The sequence below is a fragment of the Taudactylus pleione genome, unplaced genomic scaffold (genome assembly GCF_031769625.1).
Source record: "Taudactylus pleione unplaced genomic scaffold, aTauple2 ptg000016l, whole genome shotgun sequence".
In the NCBI taxonomy this organism is placed as follows: domain Eukaryota; kingdom Metazoa; phylum Chordata; class Amphibia; order Anura; family Myobatrachidae; genus Taudactylus; species Taudactylus pleione.
Window position 1 is genome coordinate 5,921,415 of NW_028284418.1, and position 21,171 is coordinate 5,942,585.

The following is a 21,171-nucleotide window of genomic DNA, read 5'->3' on the forward strand; positions in this document are numbered from 1 at the left end:
TATGGTGCCAGGTGTTACAAATGTTACAGATTATTGTTTACTGGGTTGTAGAAATGCCTGTAAAATACAGTATTTAGAATCCCCTGTTATATACTGTATATCATTCTATGTGGTTATTGGTGATGTTATTACTGAAACATGAAGAGTAGTAAAGTCACTGGTCTATTGCTCAATGTAAACCACTCCTGGATATAAGGGTTACCTAATAATAATGTGTGTTATCCCAAAACTTGTGTTATATTAGAAATAATGTAATCCCCTAATGGAAAATGGATAATATGGGGGTACTAAGCGTCCATTCATCATGTTAATTATTGTGGGCTGGGCGGCTCCTGATAATTAAGTATCCAATTCGCTGTGAGTAGCAGTGGTGGATACAAATTCACAGAGTAATTCATCATTGCTTCGTTGTGGGTGCAGCTGATCTAAAAAATTATCTTCACTGCTACTTCCATAGCAATGAAACTTAGCACTGCTGAGTCTGACTTGGCAGTGCTAGTGTGCCTCTGTGAAATGGGCTTTACTACACAGTAATGCCCCTTACACATTATTCTGTATCACAGAGTAATGCCTTTTACAATTTATGTAATAGTGCACCATACAACACATTATTCCACACAATAGTAGTGCCCCTTACATATTATGCCACACAGTAATGCCCCTTACAACATTATGCCACAGAGTGATGCCCCTTACACATTATGCCCCCCCAGCAACTCAACTCCCTGTGTCCCTCCAGCAGCTTCCTGACACCCCTGTATACCATTAGCAGCCAGCAGGTGTGGATTTGGTGCCCCTCTGCACCTGCTGCTATGCCTCCAGTGTATTCTGATCACTGTGGCAGAGAAGAGCAACTCCCGGGGGAAGCCAGCGCATACCCAGTCTCCACCTCAGTATACCCTGGCTGCCTCACAGAGCAGCATCTGCCAGCGAAGCCAGCACTGACTTCCCTCCCGCTTGTGTGTACCCCAGCAGCATTTACCCGGTGGCTGCAGAGAGCAACAGCTGCTGGTGAACCTATCGTGGCCCCACTTTCTATGCATACCCCGGCAGCTCCAGAGGGTGAGCCGCCGGGGAAGCAACCCTGTCCTCCCCCTGCATTTACCTGCTGGCTGCAGGGAGCAGCAGCCATCGGTGATGCTAGTGCCGTCCCTGTTGTTTATACTCCGGCGGCTCCAGAGAGCCAAGCCACTGGTGGAATCCAGTGCTGCCTGCATATACCCGATGGCTGCAGAGAGCAGCAACCGCCGGGGAAGCCTGCCTTAGCAGGGGGGACTGATCACCTATCTCTCCTAACAAAGTAGGTATGGCCAATGATGTTAACCACCAATGGTGCCATTGATGGTTAACATCCATGATTAACCCAATAAATGACAAAGGCTCCACTGCACTCTGCATGTGGGTGCAGAGAAAAGGGGGGAGGGGGTAAATGGTTCTGGGGAATTAGGGGGTAGGAGGGGAGTATGGGGGTGGTAAGGAAGGGTAAAATCTGGAGGGGGCTTAAAAATGAATAATAAAATGTACACAAGTGATGGCGGTGGAGGGGGGGTGGAAAATTATATTATGGGGGCTTATGGACACGGGGTTGGTGCAAAACACCCCTAGGCATAATTATTTTAAATTAAATATTTAAATGGATTTTTAATTATATTACATTAAAAAACCCCGACAATTACTGAGCAGTTTTGCAGGTAAAAATTAGTCAGTTAATGGTTAAGGGGCTGTGTGGGGGTCGGGACGTCCGGCGTTCTCAGAAATCTGGATGTTTCTGCCCTGTTTTCCAGAAGTGGCAAGGCCAGGGGCTGCATTCACAGACGCATGTTCCTGTCCTCACAAGCCGGCCAGCCTTAGTAAGCTGAGGCTTTCTCAGTTGGCCGGCTGTCCGGCACCATCCACCATCGTGACCGATGGTTGTGATGGTTATCTCAATCTGTGACTGAGGTAACGATTCTGGATTCTGAATCAGCCCCCTAGTCTGAAATTTTGTATAGCACGTAGTATATCTCGTTGGCAAATGCTGTTCTACTGGAATACTGAACACTGGACTGTGTGCACACATTAGCCTACAGCAGCCTGCTTGCCTCCTCCCACAAGTACTATTACCACATGTTCTCCACCCACAATTCATGATACTGCACCTACTCGCTGTCATATGCAGATGGTACCCTGCCCTCTCATTCTCCATGTTAGGTCTCCCCATATTCAGGACCTCACTCAAGTGTCTTCCATAAGGCAAATGCCCATATTATGAATTATATGTGGAGTATGAAACATTCTCCCTGAAACATGTCAGGTCATGGTTGATCAAGGCCCCATGGTTGAAAATATAAAAAATGGGGCCTGAGTTTCTTTTGTGACCACAACCAGTACCACCCCTGCTCTAAGCATATACGGGTCCCAGCCCATTCAACATACTGTTGGTTCCAGCCCGGTCAGCATCTACTGGTACCAGCCGGGTGAGTTTCTTCCAGTTCCACCACAGTCATCATATACCAGTTCCAGCCCGATGAGAATATTCCAGTTCCAGCTAGGTCAACATCTACCAATTCCACCCTGGTCAAAATATTCGAATCCCAGCCTGGCCACCATATACCGGTTCCAGCCCAGTCACCACATACCAAGGTCTCTTTCAGTGATGTATATACTATTTATATACTCTTGGAGCTTGGAGGGTATTCTGCCAGAGGGTAGTTGTATTTATATGGGGAAGAAGATATCTAGTGCAGTACCTCATTATGTATGGAAAAACAAATTCCACTGAAAATAAAAAAATACTAAAAAAGACCAAAAAGTTTGTTTTAAGCTGTATTGTAACCCTTATTTGAGCACCAACATACACTGGCCACTCTACTGTGCAAAACCCCAGAACCTCACAATATATATATATATATATGTGTGTGTGTTTTAGATATACCACTCTGTGCGGTTGTGCTCTAATATACGCATGCCTTGGTGTGAATCCAACCACCCAAGGCGCGTATATTAAAGCGCAACCGCACACTCATGAATAGTATATCTATCTTATAAAATAGACCCTGTTGTGACAGAATAGTTATTTGTGGAAATGATTTAGGGTGAAACAGATACAGAATAGGAGATAAAAAAAAGTTCAGAATAGATTATTTAATTTTAAATATTTTTAATGAATAAACATTTAACTGGATAGCAGTGTAAGTGTATAAAACAGTTCAACATGCAGAATAGGCTGTTTAAACAATTGAACATTAATGACACTGTCACTGTAAGAGTGGTTCATTTTGGAAATAAAACATTTGTTGAACAGTAAATTGTTCTGGCAGGAAGTGCTTAATGCTTCTTCAGGGCCAAGGCTGGCATGTCCACTCATTGTTTGCTGTGCTGGATTCTGAAGTGGCTACTCAGGTAAATCCTGTTCACCTATTTAGTGAGGATTGATGTCAGGTCCTTTGCGTTATGTATTAATTTTGACATTTCTTGAAAATTTTCTGCCAGAAATGTGTATTTCTGACAGTAAGGCAGTGATATGTATTTCTGTCAATGAGGCAGTGATGTGTATTTCAGTCAGTGAGGCAGTGATGTGTTACTGTAGTCAGTGGCTCTGTGGGAGACGTTATTGTTTACACTTGTGGAGTGATACAGCTGTGGCTTTGTGATGGACTTCAGATAGCAGTGGGAAATAGATCAGGCGTGAGGTGTGCGGTCATTGGGTAATAATCCACAGTCATGTGATCTAATGTGTCCAGTCATGTTGGTGGGATTTGTCTCAATGTATGTATATATATATATATATATATAGGAATAGAAGCCAAGTGGTCCAGCACTCCTAACAGATAGACAATGCTGCCCCCGTGCCTTCCAAGAAGTATGGATAAATAGAACAAAAGGACTGTGGCACTGGGGATCTTGTGCAAATATTATATTGTGGATTATATAATACAAAATTTGCACAAGACCCCCAGTGCCACTGTCTTTTTGTTCTGTACATATTGTGATAGGATCACTGGTAAAGTGGTCTGTGGCAGGGACATTTATCCCAGATTCCTGTCCTATGTGTTTAAAATCCACAGGAGAAAGTCTGCAGTGTAGCAGGCTTGAGTCTCGGCTTTTTGAAAAGCCGGTTTGGGACCTGGGGGTTGTGGGTGAGAGGAGAGGGAGGGCTCCACCCACGGCCACTCCAGGTTTTGGTTCTCTTAGCCTGGTAACAGGCTTGTTAGGGTTTCCACCTGAGAGTGGCCAATATAAGCCTAGTGTGTTTAGGGCTGAGGGTCTCACCTGGGAGAGCAGACAGGGAGTTTGCTCAGAGACACTTGAAAACCTAACTGTAAGTGTTGTGCTGTGCCCTTGTTGCTGGTGAGGGCATTAGGCCCTGCCAGGTTCTGGTAGTGAGGGAACTACCTGTGAAGTTAGTGCCCCGACAGGGCTAGGATTTTTGTTTATGTTTTCTTTATGTTGTTTCTGACATTGTACAATAAAGACTGGTGCCGACCAGCTTGTACTTGCATCCAGTCTGGCGTACTGTTTCCCAGCTGCTGTGTGTGAAAGGAAGGAGTCCACTACCCAGGAGAGGGACCCCCTAATCTAACTGTGTCACAATATATATAATATAATGCAAAAGGAGAACCAGCACATCCAGTAATAAATGCAAAAAACAACTTTAAGAAAAAAGCAGCAACATTATGCAGTGCATGTGAGTGATGTGTGCACCATAACACTGTCCTCATGGACACACTGGCTCAAGTAACAAGCACACATTTATACCTAAAACAAACAAGTTCAATGAAGCTCACCTGTGTAGACTCATGGCCCCGCCTCCAGCCGCAGCAAAACCGGAAGTGGCAGAGCGCATCTACAGGGTAAAACTCCCTAGATGGAACTGGAAATTACACAATGGTTGTCAAGCCAACAGAGGCAACAATCAAACTGATAGCAAGCCCCAAGACCCAATATGATGCAACTATTGTCAAGGCAACCAAGTCAACAAAATAAATGATGAGCAAAACCAACACTGCGGACAACAAATAACTAACTAGGGCAAGCATACCCATGGCAGTGTAAAAGTAATGGCACTTATAATGCATACAAGAGGTTCCATCATGGTAGCAAACTAGGGGAGTGAGCATCAAATATCTATGTGACCAATATTGTCCTGCTTGTATAGGTACAAATGGTGTAAGTGCACTACACAGCATACAAAGATACAAACAGTAAAGACAAAATTATGCAGAACCACAATACATAAAAATAACAAAAACTACCTAGAGGAAACAAATAATATAGTGCAACACTGATATAAACAAAGAAAAAAAAGGAAAACATGTAAAACATGATTAGGATCTATATCACAAAAAGCAGCCAAAAAATTGTCCCTCATTAAGCCCGTTGGGCAGAACAGTGTTTAACCAGTCAAACCAAAAGCTTTCTTTCTGCAACAATATTCTATTCCTATCCCCACCATGTCTCAGTGGTAAGATGTGATCTATGAGCATACATTTAAAGTCCTTCATGAGATGTTTTGCGGACGCAAAATGTCTCACCACAGGCGACGTATTTACATTGACCAAGCTGAGAGCTTTTTTAATGGAGGGTAAATGAAGGGCAATTCTCTCTTTCAAGGCACGGATGGTCTTGCCTACATAAAGTAAATTGCAGGGGCATTTAACCAAATAAACGACAAAGCGACTAGTGCAATCCAAATTATGTCTTATATCATATCTGATATCAGTCTTGGGGTCCACAAAATGATCTCCAAGTAGTAAAAAATTGCAATTGACACACCCGTTACATTTAAATACTCCATTTCTGGATTGTAGCCAGCTCTTGTTTTTAATCGGACCTAAATCAGATTTTCAGATTTAATCTGTGATGTTACTGCTCCTCTTGTAACAGAAGAGAGGTCTTCCTTTGCAAAAATGCCTAATGTTTTCATCAGACTGCAATATGTGCCAATATCATAATATGGTCTCCCGAATATGTTTGGAGGCAATCAAATATGTAGAAGTAAAAATCATCTTTGCCCCTTCAATTTTGGGGTCTTCCACATCTAGAACACCATCATGGTTGATGTGCATGCATTTGTTAATGGCTTCTTCAATTTCATGCCTTTGATAGCCCCTATCAATGAATCTCTGGCCCATCTCATGTAGAACCAAAGGTAATTCCTCCAAATTGGATGCAATACACACTACTCACAAAAGCTGTGAAAATGGAAGCCCTCGCTTCAGTGGATCTGGATGAAAACTATCAGCCAAGAGTAAGGTGTTTTTGTCCGTTTCTTAATGATAGATCTTACTGGACAGTATGCTAGCATTGTTGACCACACTAACATCATGATAATTAATGATGATACTACTGTACATCAGCATAAATCTAATATTGGTGTCCAACAGATTGAGAGCATCAATTAACTGTGTCAGGAGTTCAGCTCCCCCAGTCCACACCACAAAAAAGTCATCAATGTAGCGTACATAAAAGAAAATAAAGTTGGGAAAAAACAGATGTGACATAATATGTTGATTGTCGTACATGTGCATGAAAAGGTTGGCATACAATGGGTCCATATTGGACCCCATCGCAGTCCCCCTCTGCTGCTAATGAAACAAATTTTCAAAAAAAACTATTTTCCCTCAAAACTATATCCAACAAAAGTAACAAATATTAAATACAGGGACCCTTGTAGTGTGGGCTGCCTGAAGCCAAACTCCTCACAGATTCAACGCCATCCTCATGTTTGATATTGGTATATAAGCTGGTTATATCCAATGTAACCAGCAAACTGCCTGTGGGTAAGGTACCCAATTAACCAAGTTTACGCAAAAAATCTGTTGTGTCTTTCAAATGATATTGCATATTCTGGACTATGGGCTGGAGCCAAAAGTCTATAAATTGGGCAAGGGGCTGACATAAAGAACCACAAGAGGAAATGATGGGCCTACCAGGTGGTCTAACCAATGTCTTATGTACCTTTGGTAACACATAAATAAAAGGAATTCTTGGATGAGATTGCGTCAAAAATTGTGCGGTAGGCTCATCAATCCATCTGTTTGAGAGACCAAGAGCAATGACACCATCTATTTCCTTTTTATACATATAAGTAGGATCTTAATCAAGAACTTTGTAGCATGAGGCATCTGATAACTGTCTTTTAATTTCATCAATATAGTCTGTTCTATTCAGAACAACTATGCTCCCCCTTTATCAGAGGGACACACAACAATCTCAGTATTGTTCATTAAAGACTTAAGTGTCCGACTCTCAATTTTGGTCAAATTTGTATATGATACTTTCTGATTCTTAATGAATGACAAAGTATCACGCTTAACCAGGTTAATGAAGGTCTCTATGGAACAATTGATGCCTGGAGGTTCAAAATTGCTCTTGGGTTTAAAACATCTATTCCCAACTGCAGTGGTATCATGCTTAGAGAAGTAATCTTTAAGTTTAAGAGATGGACGGAAACAATATAGTTCTATCTCTAAATCAAAAGCCTGTTGTCTAGACGTCCTAACAAATGAGAGGCCCTTGGACAAAACCGCCATCTCAGAAGGAGTTAACAGATAGGTGGACAAATTAAATATCACTATTTCTTTCTGTTCCTTTTTCCCTTGTTTGTGTTTACGGGACCGTCTCCTACCACCCCTCCTAGTGGACCTTTTTGGTCGTTGTGCTGGCTCTTGGTCAATGAGCCCCCTAAAACAGGTTTGGATTGAGCCTGAGAATGATCAGAGTCACTCACAGATGTATTGATATCGGAATAAGATTTGTCAACCTGATTTCTTCTGAACCTGTTGCCACCCCTCCAATTGGTACTCAACTCATCCCCCTGTAACCAACTGTATACACGAGATTCTTTGTAATCCTCTTTTACTCTCATATATGTGCCCTTTTTGAAGGCAAGCAGGTCAGTGTGGAACAAATTCACGGTGCTTTCAAGTTTGGACATATATATTATATATATATATATATATATATATATATATATAGAACATGTAGAGGGGCACTCAGTATTCCAATATGGTAATGCCGGGGTGCCTTCCTAGGATCAATGTAGAAATGCGGTGTCTGTTAGAAAACAGCAGCAGGCGGCACTCCACGGACTTTGTTGTTGAAAAAAAGTGTTGAACACCCTGATGACAAGACCACACAGGTCTTGAAACGTTGGCAAATAAAGTCACTTTTTTTCAACAACAAAGTCCGTGGAGTGCCGCCTGCTGCTGTTTTCTAACAGACACCGCATTTCTATATATATATATATATATTAGAGACATGCAGGCTTGGATTAGTTCGGATTTTCATGGCGAATTCCGATTTTTACCCGCCAAATTTTGGGTCTCAGGTAGAGGCAAAACGTCATCTTTCATGGACTTTTGTCCATGAGATATTATGTTTGTCCTATTACATATAGCAGTGTGTTTCATAATAAAATATTGTGATTTTCTTATAGCACTAAACATATATATTATATTTTTGTTATGCAACTTTTGAAGATGTCCATGTTCTATCCTAAAGTGGATAGATGTCTGTTCAGTCTGCAATAAGAAGTGTTAGAAGAATATGCAGAAGGCAGACGCCTGTCACGGTGTTATCACGGCTGCTCGCCTTGTGCATTGCAATATTCCATCCGTTTTAATATGCTAGAAACAACAAACTCTCTGAAACTGAACCCTTTATTCATCTTCCTCAGGCATAATGACTGCAGACGTATTGTTTTAAAATCAAATTCCTGGCAACGGCTGCACAACGGTTATAATAATTGTTTGCTTTACCCGAGTTATATTGGAAATGAATTGGAAACAGGACCCACAATATGATGGATTTGATAAATGAAAAATACAATCCTAATGACACAAGTTAAATGGAGAGTTATTTTTACTCTGAAGTTCATGTTACCATAGTCTTTGCTGCACAAAACACAGTTCTTAACAAGGAAGCTGCATTAAAAATCACTCTTCTGCCCGGGGGCATATTAAGAAAGGAGTGTGCAGCCTCTGTCTGGGGCCCACCCTCGCTCTCCGGCAGCCGGCAGAGTACTGAGCGCAGCGCTGCAATAGTAGACTCTGGGCACTAGTCTGTGCCCAGAGTCTACTGCACATGCGCAGGTCACTTTCCCAACTGCGCATGCGCAAAACGCTGGGAATATGGCCGCAGCAGCTACTTTCCAGGCAAATTTTACAGTGCTGATACAGCTGACGTGGGACCCGGAGAGGTAAGTATAGAAATATGGGTGAAGGGTGTGCAGTGAGTGCCCCACTGGTCCCAGGGGCCCATGTGCCCAGCACACACTGCACCCAGTATAGATACGCCTCTGCTTCTGCCATATTTTCATTCTTTACCATTTCTATGAAAATGTGCATAAATTTATGGGCTCGCGCCAACAATTACAGATGTAGGTGTGCTTGCACTTTATAAACCTCATATAAGTATGCATAACAAGAGCAGATCTATTGATCAGGTGATCACTAGCTGATACTACTGTGAGCACCTGATAAAGTGAGTGTGTAAGGATTGGACAGGAGCAGTAAGGGTGTGATACAGAACTGCAAATGCATCCACAAGAAAGACAGATGTGCACCTGTCCGGTGGCGTATCACTTGTGGGTGCTCAACCCCTGATACAAAACATACATTGATGATGATGCTGATAGCGATCAGCAACAACTTCCTATTAGCTAATGCCTCTTGATCTCTCTGATACTGTTATTAGGGACTAGCTACTGCTACCTATTCTCATTATTTATTTGATATTTGGTCCGCAGTATGAAATCAAATTCCCTTTTTTTGTTGTTTTTTTTAAGGGGGAAGATAATGGATGTTTTTATATAATTGAACTTAATCAGGACTTTTATTTGGCTTTATCACCTGTATTTAAATGTATTTTACATGGTAAATGTGACTTTATTATGTATTAATAATATCCAGCTATGCAAGTTGTTCAAAAGGCATCACCGTAAATGTAATAGCCCACAAATTGCAGGCATTGGCGAGATCCCGATGCGTCTGGACAATGTTTAAAAGGGTCAGTCAATTAAAAGGCAAAACTTTTATAGAAAAATTTTGTGAGGGGTGTGCAGTGAGTGCCCCACTGGTCCCAGGGGCCCATGTGCCCAGCACACAATGTGTAACCTGCCTTGAAGCTTGCATCATGTAATGCAGCAGAAAATCTTGTTTCAGCAATTGAGCTCTTCCCTCCACTAAAGGACTTACATTTTGCACCAGCTTAGAACAGAAGGCAGTCTTTAGGTCTCATCCTTGATTGACCTATTGTGTGTTTCCATGTTGCACTTTGGCAGGAAATCATAATACTGGACAGCATGTGAGCAATGCAATAAAATCTTCACACATAATCAATTCCAAAGTCAGATAACTCACTCTCATGATTAGTTTAATCTCTAAATGAAGCTTGTTGAGCAATATTTGTGAAAACAAAGATTATAATGTAATATAAGGGATGGTTCTCGGAAATTAAATTTTGATTGTGACATTTACACTTACACAACTCTTTACATTTTATTTTCTGCCTCTCCACATACCTACAGTAGGTACCACTCTAGTCTTTGGATGGATCTCTGGAAAGTTGGTAGTAGATATGCACATTGATATATGGTGGGTAGAGCTACCAGCTGCACTGGATTGTCCACCCAAGTGTTTTATAGTGAGCATCAAGTGCACTTTGCAATCGAGGCTCTTTATTCCCTCTTTTGTTGTGGAACAATAATGAATACAGCAAACGTATATTTGTTGCTGTTTTTTAAATATCCATCAATTATTTTTTTTGTTCTGAAATTAATAAAAATGTAGCAACAAGTTGGCATGGAACTATAACCAGGAGATTACTCTTATAATGGAAAACAGTGTTAGGATCTTCTGTTCATTATATTACAAAACTATAGAGGTCGTTGATATTTTAGAGTGTTTTTATATCCATAAAAAATATATAATAAAAACGCTTCTGATTTAATGTTAAAAAAGCTGACTTTTTATGTCTATTTTTGTTTTGTAAGTTCAAGAAACGCTAAATATATTTACTTTTAGGAGTCAGGTAAAGATTTACCTTTAACTATGTGGACAAGCAGTACTGAAACTGACTGTGACAGCCACTGGGTGGGTGTATCGGCTTCAGCAGCAGAAGCAGCTGTATCTAACACACAACGCCAGCTCATTCACAGTCAGGCTACTCTCTGTCCCCTATTTTTGACTACAAAAGCAGCCCCCATAGGGCTAAATTAACCAAGCTCCAGAATGTGAAGCAACCCAGAGCTTGGTCGCGGTAGCTACTGTAATGCCATCTTCAGAAGGATCCACTTCTAATACGTCGCAGGGATGGACAGTTATTGGAGCCCCTGTCCTTGCATGTGTTTTTTTTTACATAAATTGAAGCAGTCCTTTTTATTGAGACAATAATAAATTATTGTTATTGGGTCAAGAACCAGATAATTAATAAATATGCCCCCTAATGTGTATCAATAATTAGTTCAGTTACATACATTTTTATTTTGAGCAGTGTGCATTGTAATAATAACAAAACCAGAAGATGAGAAGATAGCAAATACATACAGTATGTGATAGTGTATCAGAAAAAGTTTTTAGCAATTCCATGATTATCACCTAAACTATTGTTCTCTGATTTAACTATTTATTTAAAGATGATGGAACATGGTACATATTATACACCAGAAACCGTAAGAGTTGTACACAGGAAAGAAACTTACCACTTGCTAGCTTGGATCATGTTGTGTTGTTGGCCAGCCAAAACCCCCATTTGGATCTGATTTATAAACTCATACCTGTCATTACTTAGTAATAACAGGTCAAACTAGTAGCTGATACTATTTAAGGATAAAAACCTGAGCAACCTTTCAGAAAATACATCTAAAACAACCAGATATAGACATTAGAGGTATAAAATTCAAACCTTAGAAATATAGTATTATATAATTACTTGGATTTATAGGAATGCGGTGTACAACACTGCCAAACAAATAACCGTCAACCAAACTAAAGTCTAGCACACATCTCTGCTATAATTTACCTGGCACAAAAAGCACCCACCCAGCAGACTAAAAGATACAGTGTAAAATAACACAAAAGGCTGTTTGCACTACAGCATCCTGATGTTGTTTGTACACAGAATTGGAAAAATTATTGAAAAAGGCAAAAGTAGTCCCCATTTCTCCAACTGAAGAGCAGTATTCAGATCTAAAAATAAATTCAGACTTTGAATTACAGCAACAAAAAAAATGTCTGGATAACATCAACTTTATCCACTTCAGTTACACCTGCATTATAAAAAACAAACAATGCATCAGTATTTAATTGTAAAATTCTATTATTTACTCTTTTTTTTCAGTTTTAAGTTTTCTTAATATAATTACAGATTTTATTTTACCTTCATTTAAAACTTGAAATTGTTTCAGTATTCAACAGGACCCTGCAAATTCTGGTCTCGGTTCATTTCTGCAAAAATAATGACGGCGAAATGTAATAACAAATTAACAGAAATTGTGTTAATAGCATCCTTCCTTTCTGTATGACGCACTGTAAGTTTATAGTAAAACATGATATGTACTGTATGAATATTGCACCGACAGCCAGGAGCACGCTGCATTAGAAGTAACAGACGCCCTGTCTGTTCTCCTGTGTACATTAGCAAGTTGTCTTACGGACTGCTTGAACTTCCTGAATAACAATCATGGTCGATGTGTTGGCATATCCAGCCCTGCTGGATATTTCTTCGTTCTCCCATCACCTCTGGGACATTCCTGCTCAGCAAATGAAACTCTGCTTGATAATTTTTAATTTCAGTGACACTAATGGATTGTGCAGAGGGTAATCACATATGTGTTTATGGAAATAGCTTCATAAAAGCAACAGCCAGACTATGTTTTCCAAACTTACCAATGCCCTTGCTAGTGTTTTACCCTGTGTTGCTTTTTGTAAAGACATGTCATTGTTCTCTGCTGTAATTAATATGTGGTTTATGTAAAGGCAATGCTAGGGAACAAATCTTTGCATGTAAAAAATCAAGCATAACAAAGCATATAACCGCTGTCAGTCAATGCTCTGTTTACAGTACTGGGGCTGACCTAGGAATAGAGAGTGAATAAGTCTGAAATTGGAAATTCAATATGCTTCAAAAAACCCACTTTCTATTATTTTTACTACACATAGTAGGTTCTGGGCATAGGCAAATGCAGGGGATGGGGGGGGGGGTTCCAGTTGCCCAGGAACCCCCTTAAGGCTAGCAGCTGAAATCATAACCACAATAGCTATATTGGATAATATGATTTCACTAGCGCTGCGGCCACAACATGCAATATAAGGAACTGTATGGAACTGAGCACACTATTAGCTCACCAGACCAGACTATAGCTTGCTAAGTGCTCATTATGCCCCCTCCATAGGTTGGCCACACTATAAAATTAAGCAAATTGAACCCCCCCTCTAGAAATCCTGCATTTGCCCCTGGTGGGGGTATAAAAAATATAAGTTACAATGAAAATCAAATTGCCATAAAACCATTTCTAAGCTCCCCACCCAAGCCCTGTTAGTAGTTCTTTAAAAATAGTGCATGTCTAATAGAAATTAGGACATGGGTCTGAGATTGACTCTATTCTACATATCCCACACAGGAACATTTAATTTAATTCCCCTACCACCATTACCACCCAAAAAGAAAATGTTACCTTTTAACACAGTGATTCTTGGTGACACTTTGCTGCTAATTGAATTGATCACTACAGTATGTGTCATATTGTCCATTCATGCCATTTCAAAATGGGACCCATAAAATTTGTCGCCATGCACATTTATACAACCTACTACTCAGATTGAACCTGTAATACAGCTACGTCAGCTGGGTCTCTGAGAGTTGGTTGAGGCAGCATTTATGAGTAAGTTCAGTGCAGTTAGGGCTTGAAAATGCGAATCAACAATGCACCTTAGAGGTCAGCCCTAATTCAAATTACTTCTCTTTAAGATATATCTTTGTGTGCCCAATGGACCTTATGCAAGTTTCTGAAATGATTATGAATGAGGGTGATTACACCTTTGTACTAGATGTACTATTTATATTTACAGGTGCATGTAAATATCATAATGTAGCCAAATAAATGGGAGTGAACAAATTCATTTTTCTGTGTACGCCAACGTTACATTTTTAGGTTTATCTCTAAGTCAATATATATAAGTTAGTACATTTTAACATATAAAAGCAATTCAAATGTTTACAGTATAAAAAAACTAATGATTCTGGAGTTTTAAATTACATCTAAATTTCAATATTATTTTATCTTGGAAAAAAAAATACAGTAACTATTCCTCAAACATAATAAGATCTTCATTGGTTGTCCACTGAATTACACCAAAAACTTGGATCTTAGAACATTTTTGCACATTGATCCCAGTCTCAGCACTTATTGCGATGCAAAGGATTATGACACAGAGTGCTGCTGGCTGTATGGTTTCTGATTCCAGATCTTGGATTTTTTTTAACAATTTTCCATCTGATATGGATTATATTCGGCCAGTAATTAACTCCTAACTTAATTTACTTTGCATTAGGAGGGATGAAACCTACTTCTATGCAAAAACAGATCTTCGGTCACCTTACTAAGCACATGGGAAGGTAATGACATAAAGACATTAGAATGTAGATTTCCAAAGTGTGATTATTTATCTTACTTAGTTTCCAGAAAAAACGATTTAATCAAAGACTCTTGTGAGTACAAATTTAAATAATAATGAAGGGGTTAAAAGTGAAAAATAACCCCTATATCAGTAGTCAGGGAACAGGGGTAAATTACCCCACATGGGGTAAAAATGAAATTCCTGGGGGTAATGGACGGACAGCCGGGCATGCATATGAATCATTCTATAATATAGAATGACTCATATGCATGCCCAGCTGTGCCGCAGGGAGGCTCTAAGCCGGACGCCCGCTGAGATGTCATTACCAGTGGGCGCCCGGCTCCTTCCCTGCAGTGCCGCATTAGCCAGAGGCTGGAGTTCCCTTCTGAACTCCAGCTTCTGGCTTTCTCCATGCGCACTATGAGAGAGACGTAATGACGTCTCTCCCATAATTCCGAGGAGCAGCCGGGCGGACAGGACGGCGGCGGATGCAGGAGTGGGGATTAAGGTAAGTGTTTTTTTATGTACAAGCGGCACTACAGGGGCATTATATGGGGGCACTACTACAGGGGCATTATATGGGGGCACTACTACAGGGGAATAATTATGGGAACACTACTACAGGGGCATTATATGGGGGCACTACTACAGGGGCATTTTATGGGGGCAGTACTATATGATTTCCTTCCTTTCAAATCAAGGGGGTAACGTCGGCGTATCTAAATATGTTTTGGGGTAAAAGGTAAAAAAGTTCCATGACCCCTGCCCTATATTAAAGCTGTTAGTTAGATACACTCTCTATTACAACTATATGCTCTGATCAGTTTAAAACACTGACATTGGCAGAATTGGGGACCAGGCTTAAGCTGGGTACACACTTGAATGACGGATGGGCCTGCCGCCTGACAGACCAACCAATCCAACGAATTGTGCATACACACTTACCAATACAGTGCCTGACATACCTGCAAGGTATCTGCTGCAGTTGCCGTGCTGCAACGCCATATGTCTGTAAACGGCGTCATTCACAGACATATATCGGCTGTACACACAGACTGACTGATACACTTAGCGATATGTCATATGTCAGTTGTACAGACGATATATTGCATAGTGTGTACTCAGTTTTAGTATAAATGTATTTTACTCATATGGAACAGGAGTCATATTTAAACATTTATCAACTAATAAATGTCAAAGAAGTTTACAACCCAACAGGACCGACTACCTATTTGGTAAATGCCAGATGGGCCGATGGCTAGATGGGCCGGTCCGGCTGCATACCCCGGGCGTGGCGTGCAGCGAGGCCATGCCCCCATGACTCGCGGCACGCCCCTGTGAGGCATGGCCACATCCCTTTTGCAGGCTCGTGTCTACGGCACACATATTAGGGGGACTGCCAGGGCTGCTGAGCAGCCCCAGTCCGTCCCTGCAACCCAAAATGTACCATCTTTTCCTAACCCATATGAAGTGAGTGTGAGTGTGTTACATTTCTCTTAAAACAATTTGTGAAGTATTTTTGAAAAATAGAATAGATATACAAAGTAGATTATGAGGAAAGTAACACACATCATTACATCACTGATACGGCACAGAAGTTGATCATTTATACCCGTAGATTTCTGCACAATTTCTACAACTACAGCTTTGGGGTGATATGAAGTAAGAACAATTCATGAACTCATAAGTTGAATTTATGTAAGTATTTTTTTTTCAATCTCTTTTTCTTTTATTAAAACACTCTAATTTCGTTGAGGTACTTTCCATGCCTGTTTTTTTAAACTGTTATGATAACAGGGCAGGAAACAGGAGCCATGGCTGGAGTGACTGGAGAGAGCATTTGCTGTAATGAACAGAAAAAATGGAGATGCTTGGGATGTATTCGGCATCCTGGGCGGTTGGGCTGCCGGCAGTCAGAAATCCTATTGTCGGAATCCCGGCTCCAGAATCCCAAACACTGACATCCCAATGGTAAGTATTAGGGTTAGGCACTAGGGGGCCGGCTAGGTTTAAGTTGTGGAAGCAGGGTTAGGGATAGGCTGTGGGGGGAGGGCTAGGGTGAGGCTACAGAAGGGGAGGGTTAGGCTGTGGGAAAGGTAGGTTAGTTTTAGGGGGAGGGCTAGGGTGGGAAAGGTGGGTTAGGCACTAGGGGGAGAGCTAGGGTTAGGCTGCAGGGGGGGTTAGGGTTAGGCTGCGGGAAAGGTGGGTTAGGGGGAGGGTTAGGGTAAGGGTTACGATACTTACATAATCATGTCGGGATTCTGACTGTCGGGATGCCACTGTCGGGATTCTGATAGCCGGCATCCCACCCACCGGGATCCTGTACCCAACCCAGGTTCAGGAGACCATTTTAATTGTCAAGTACAGAAGTAGAAAGGAACAAGGTACACATGGATGCACAGGCCACATAGAGCAGGAAAAAACATTCTGTACAGGTTAAAAGGTGAGTATGTCCCAAATAGTACAGTAGTAAAGTTAAAATTAAAAGGTAATGCTAAGGATAATATATATATAAAATAAAATGTTGATGCATCACATTGGAGCTTATGCGTGCAAGCCAGATGGTGCATGGGTACCACTGAGTCTTATTGACAACATGCCCTGCAACCTTGCCCCCCCCCCAAAAAAAAAACAAATTAAAAATATTTACACTAACTCTCTATAAATTTTAAAAACACAATGCACATAAGCAGGTCAACACAGTGACGTGCACAGACCATGACAAGAGAGAGCGCCAAGGCATGCCATAGACAACAGCTAAGGCTTTGCATATTGTATTTATAACTCCATATATAAGGTTATGTATATTTCGATTGTTACCTGATAAGGCTTTGTGTATTTTATTTGGAACCAGATACTGTTTATAGTTTTGCATATTAAAATTGGTATCACATATGGATCAAATGAGAAATCCAAGCGCCACTAGTCACAGCCTAGTCCAGGCCGGTCTATATAAGAGTGCTGCTGCACACCTACAGTATGAGAGAATCTGCCTTAGTCTCTCAACATGGAAAAAAAACACAGAAATACAAGGTAAGGTGGCGCTGCACAAAGTAAATAGGCCAGAGCTCACATATAAAACCCCAATGGTTTAATAGAGAATATAATAGAAAATAACACACATTTCTGTCACAATCATAATGTACATATATTCCATTTAGTTAGTAATATATACAGACAACAAATTCAATATATGTCTATTCACACCAGCTGGGAGAAATAAAAAAAAAACACTAATGGATACAATGTGTCAGTCCACATCCTCTGTATCACTATGACCAGTGGTAATAATGTATCCACAATAAATATAGTAGCTGTCTAGCAGAAGCTATGGATAAGGAACTGTATGTATCAGTGAACCTGGGAGCAGTGTACGTCCAAAGACAGCGGATGATGTAAAATATGTTGAAACCTGCTCACCCGTCCGTCTGTCAGGGGAAACCTGATAATCATCTCACTGCGTGTAATTATATTCCCATCTGTTCACAGATGTATTACTCAGCAAAGTATGTAGATCATGCCCAGGAGATAGTATCCGGTGTCTGAATCCCCGTATCGGAGCATGATCGGGTTGCACATGCGCAGTGCAGTGGGACCGCTGCTCCTTCTCACATGCAGCGAGCACTGCAACCGAAAGCCACAGGGGGTATGTACCACTCCTGCTGGTGTGGGGACTGAGACCAATCTGTAAAGGTGCCGTCTTGGTGATATTCCGACGCTGCACCGTTGGGAGCTTATACAGATGAAGTCCAAACTTTGTATGGAGATGCAGATAGTGAGGATCACACTCAGTTTTGCTCTCCCAGTCAAGTCCCTCCGTTAACTTAACGCGTTTCACCACACTAGGCAGCTTTCTCATAAAGCGAAAGTTAATGTAGCGACCTGACTGGGAGCTGTAATAATATATCGGCTGGTGTAGGGTCAGCCCCGTATACTGGTGGAGTCAGTGGAAGCATTTCACTGCAAACTGCAGCTTCTTCAGGAGGCAGAAACTATACTGCATTTGGCAATGCTTACACTGACTCCCTCAGCATACGGGGCTGACAGTGCACCAGCCGCTTGGTACCTTATCTCCATCCACTTTATCTCTCTCCAAGGCTTAGTACATAGATCCATAAGCACCAAATAATATTTAAGTTGGTATACTTGGCATCTCATAGTGATCTATAATATTGCTCAACTTGTTATATTTCACCCCAGATAAGGTGCAGCATATGGGGGCTCCTAACTTTTGAAGCTTCATATAGACTTTGGTTTAATACCCGGAGGCCCAATCATACGTTAAGTGTCTACGGAAGCCTGTCCGACTCCCTGAAGTTTATTAAACTGGGCATCAACCCAGAAGCTGTGCACTGGCAGAAGAAGTCATCTCTGGTTCCTGAATACAAATCAAGGCAGACTCATTCATGTACTTAAGAAAACTTGCTGGAAGGACCTAACACCTAACCAAACCTACTATATCACAATTCCTGCCCAGGTTTCAAAGCCAGTTGACTATTGATCTTCAGAAAAAAAAATTATTGCTGCAAGCTTTCATGTTACATTAACACAATGTTACTCTATATGTAGTTTCTGTACAAGGTTATTTATGGGACTGTCAGTCTTAAAAATTAAATAAATAAAATAAAAACACATTTTCAGAAAGTAATGGTTCAATATCTAATTCAGGGATTTGTCTCACTGTATAAGTACGAGAGCTCTTTAAAAAACATAATTTTGCATCTGGAAATATCATTAGCATCATTATTCTTATAATGTTCTTATTAAATCAAAGGAGAGATTCTAGTTTTTAATGTTAAGAATATAAATTGACAAGATCATTCACATAGATAGATTTTGGGATTTAAATAGATTGCTAGCTTTAGTGAGCGATGCCTGAAAAGAACACACAGTAGCATTGTGTTTAGTTTGAAAATAAGAAGGAAATAGCTTATGAACTGTTTCAAGGGCTGGGTACCACTGACATAAGCTGCAGTTTAGTTTAAAAATAGACATTACCCATCAAGGTAATTTAATTATGATTTGTGCATGGAATATTTTTACTTTAAATATTTGTTTATTTGTCCAGGAGGAAGCTCCTTGCTCACTCTTTTTCCACCAGAACTGGGTTTGTAGTTCCTGAAAAAAAGTTGGAGCTTTCTCCAATTGAACAGAAAGGCTCAGAATGGAAAACCTAAAAGCAGGAAAGTCTCCTATCATATTAACGGTCTTAATTATTTACCAAAGGGGAGGCAACTGAATAATTAGAGTAAGTAGCTACGGAATCATTAGGATTTCCTAAGGATTGTATCACTTGGAAAGGGGAGCAGGAATTGGGTGGGGGATTCAAAAACCATGTTAGTTTTTCCTTGTATGGAAAGAAAAACACCAATCGTACAAATGAAAGACCAATTTGAAAATATATTCCTAGTGCCAGATTATATTTCATATAGTGCTGAAGCTGAGTTAAGCTCGTTCTTGCACTAAATAACATAACATACAGTAGTGTTGCTAAGTGTTATAATCAGTAAAAATTATTATATATTTTTTGAAAACATTGAAGTAAACCCTTGGATCGTTTTGCAAGCAAAATACAGACAACACTTTCATTGGATCATTTTTAAATGAATGAGTATTGATATTGTAGGTCTGTACAGAAATCTCTTTCTAGTCTCATAAAGGCTGTGTTGTATCAAACATGATAGTTTTCCATTCTGACTTTCACCTTCCACTAGTTTTCTATTGAACATCCTAATCAGGCCATTGTCCATCTCTAATATTAAGTAAAAAAGTGGTCTTCCCACATTCAAAGCCACTTTATAGAGATACTGTATTAAAAATGAAAGCAGGGCTTGTGGCTGACACACTTCTTTACAGCTACCAGTGTGGCTTGTCCTTACCTGTAGCAAGCAGGCATTTATTCATTACCGCTTCACAGGTCCTTTTTCCCTGGTGAGTGCCTCATGACCAAAGCAAGCATACCGACATTGAGCCTCGTTGATCAACGCCATTGCTGCAGATCACAGCCTATCAGGCTTAGTGAAGCTGGATCTTGAAGTTCACTGGTGGACTATGTCTGATTGCTGAGACACCCTATTGAGGCCACTAAGGTCTATAACACCTGCACAGGCAAAGAGGGGAATTGCCTCTGTGGAGCTTTTGCACTATACTACATACCCTCTATCTCCTACAAGATCTGTGTTCCCTGCTTACACTACTAGGATCCTTTTGCAGCTACAGCCTGCATTTGCTCATTACACACAGCCAGGGCCGGCCCGAGCCTAATTTTTTTGGTAAGCAAATATAGATTTTGGCGCCCCCTGTTGTACTAAAACCTCATATTTTGGTGTGTGAAATATCAGGAGTACATGTGATAATGTAACAATGACAAAATGGAATTTTAAGATCAAAAGACCAGCTTTATATACACATGGTTATAATGTAATACTATACTCAGTGGCATAACTATGGTTGGTGTAACCGAGAGCAGTAACTAATGGTGTCACCCCATATGGACCTTCTCCTGCATCAGACCATACAGAATCCTTAGTAATAATATACAATGGACTGAATGGGAAAACAACATGCACAT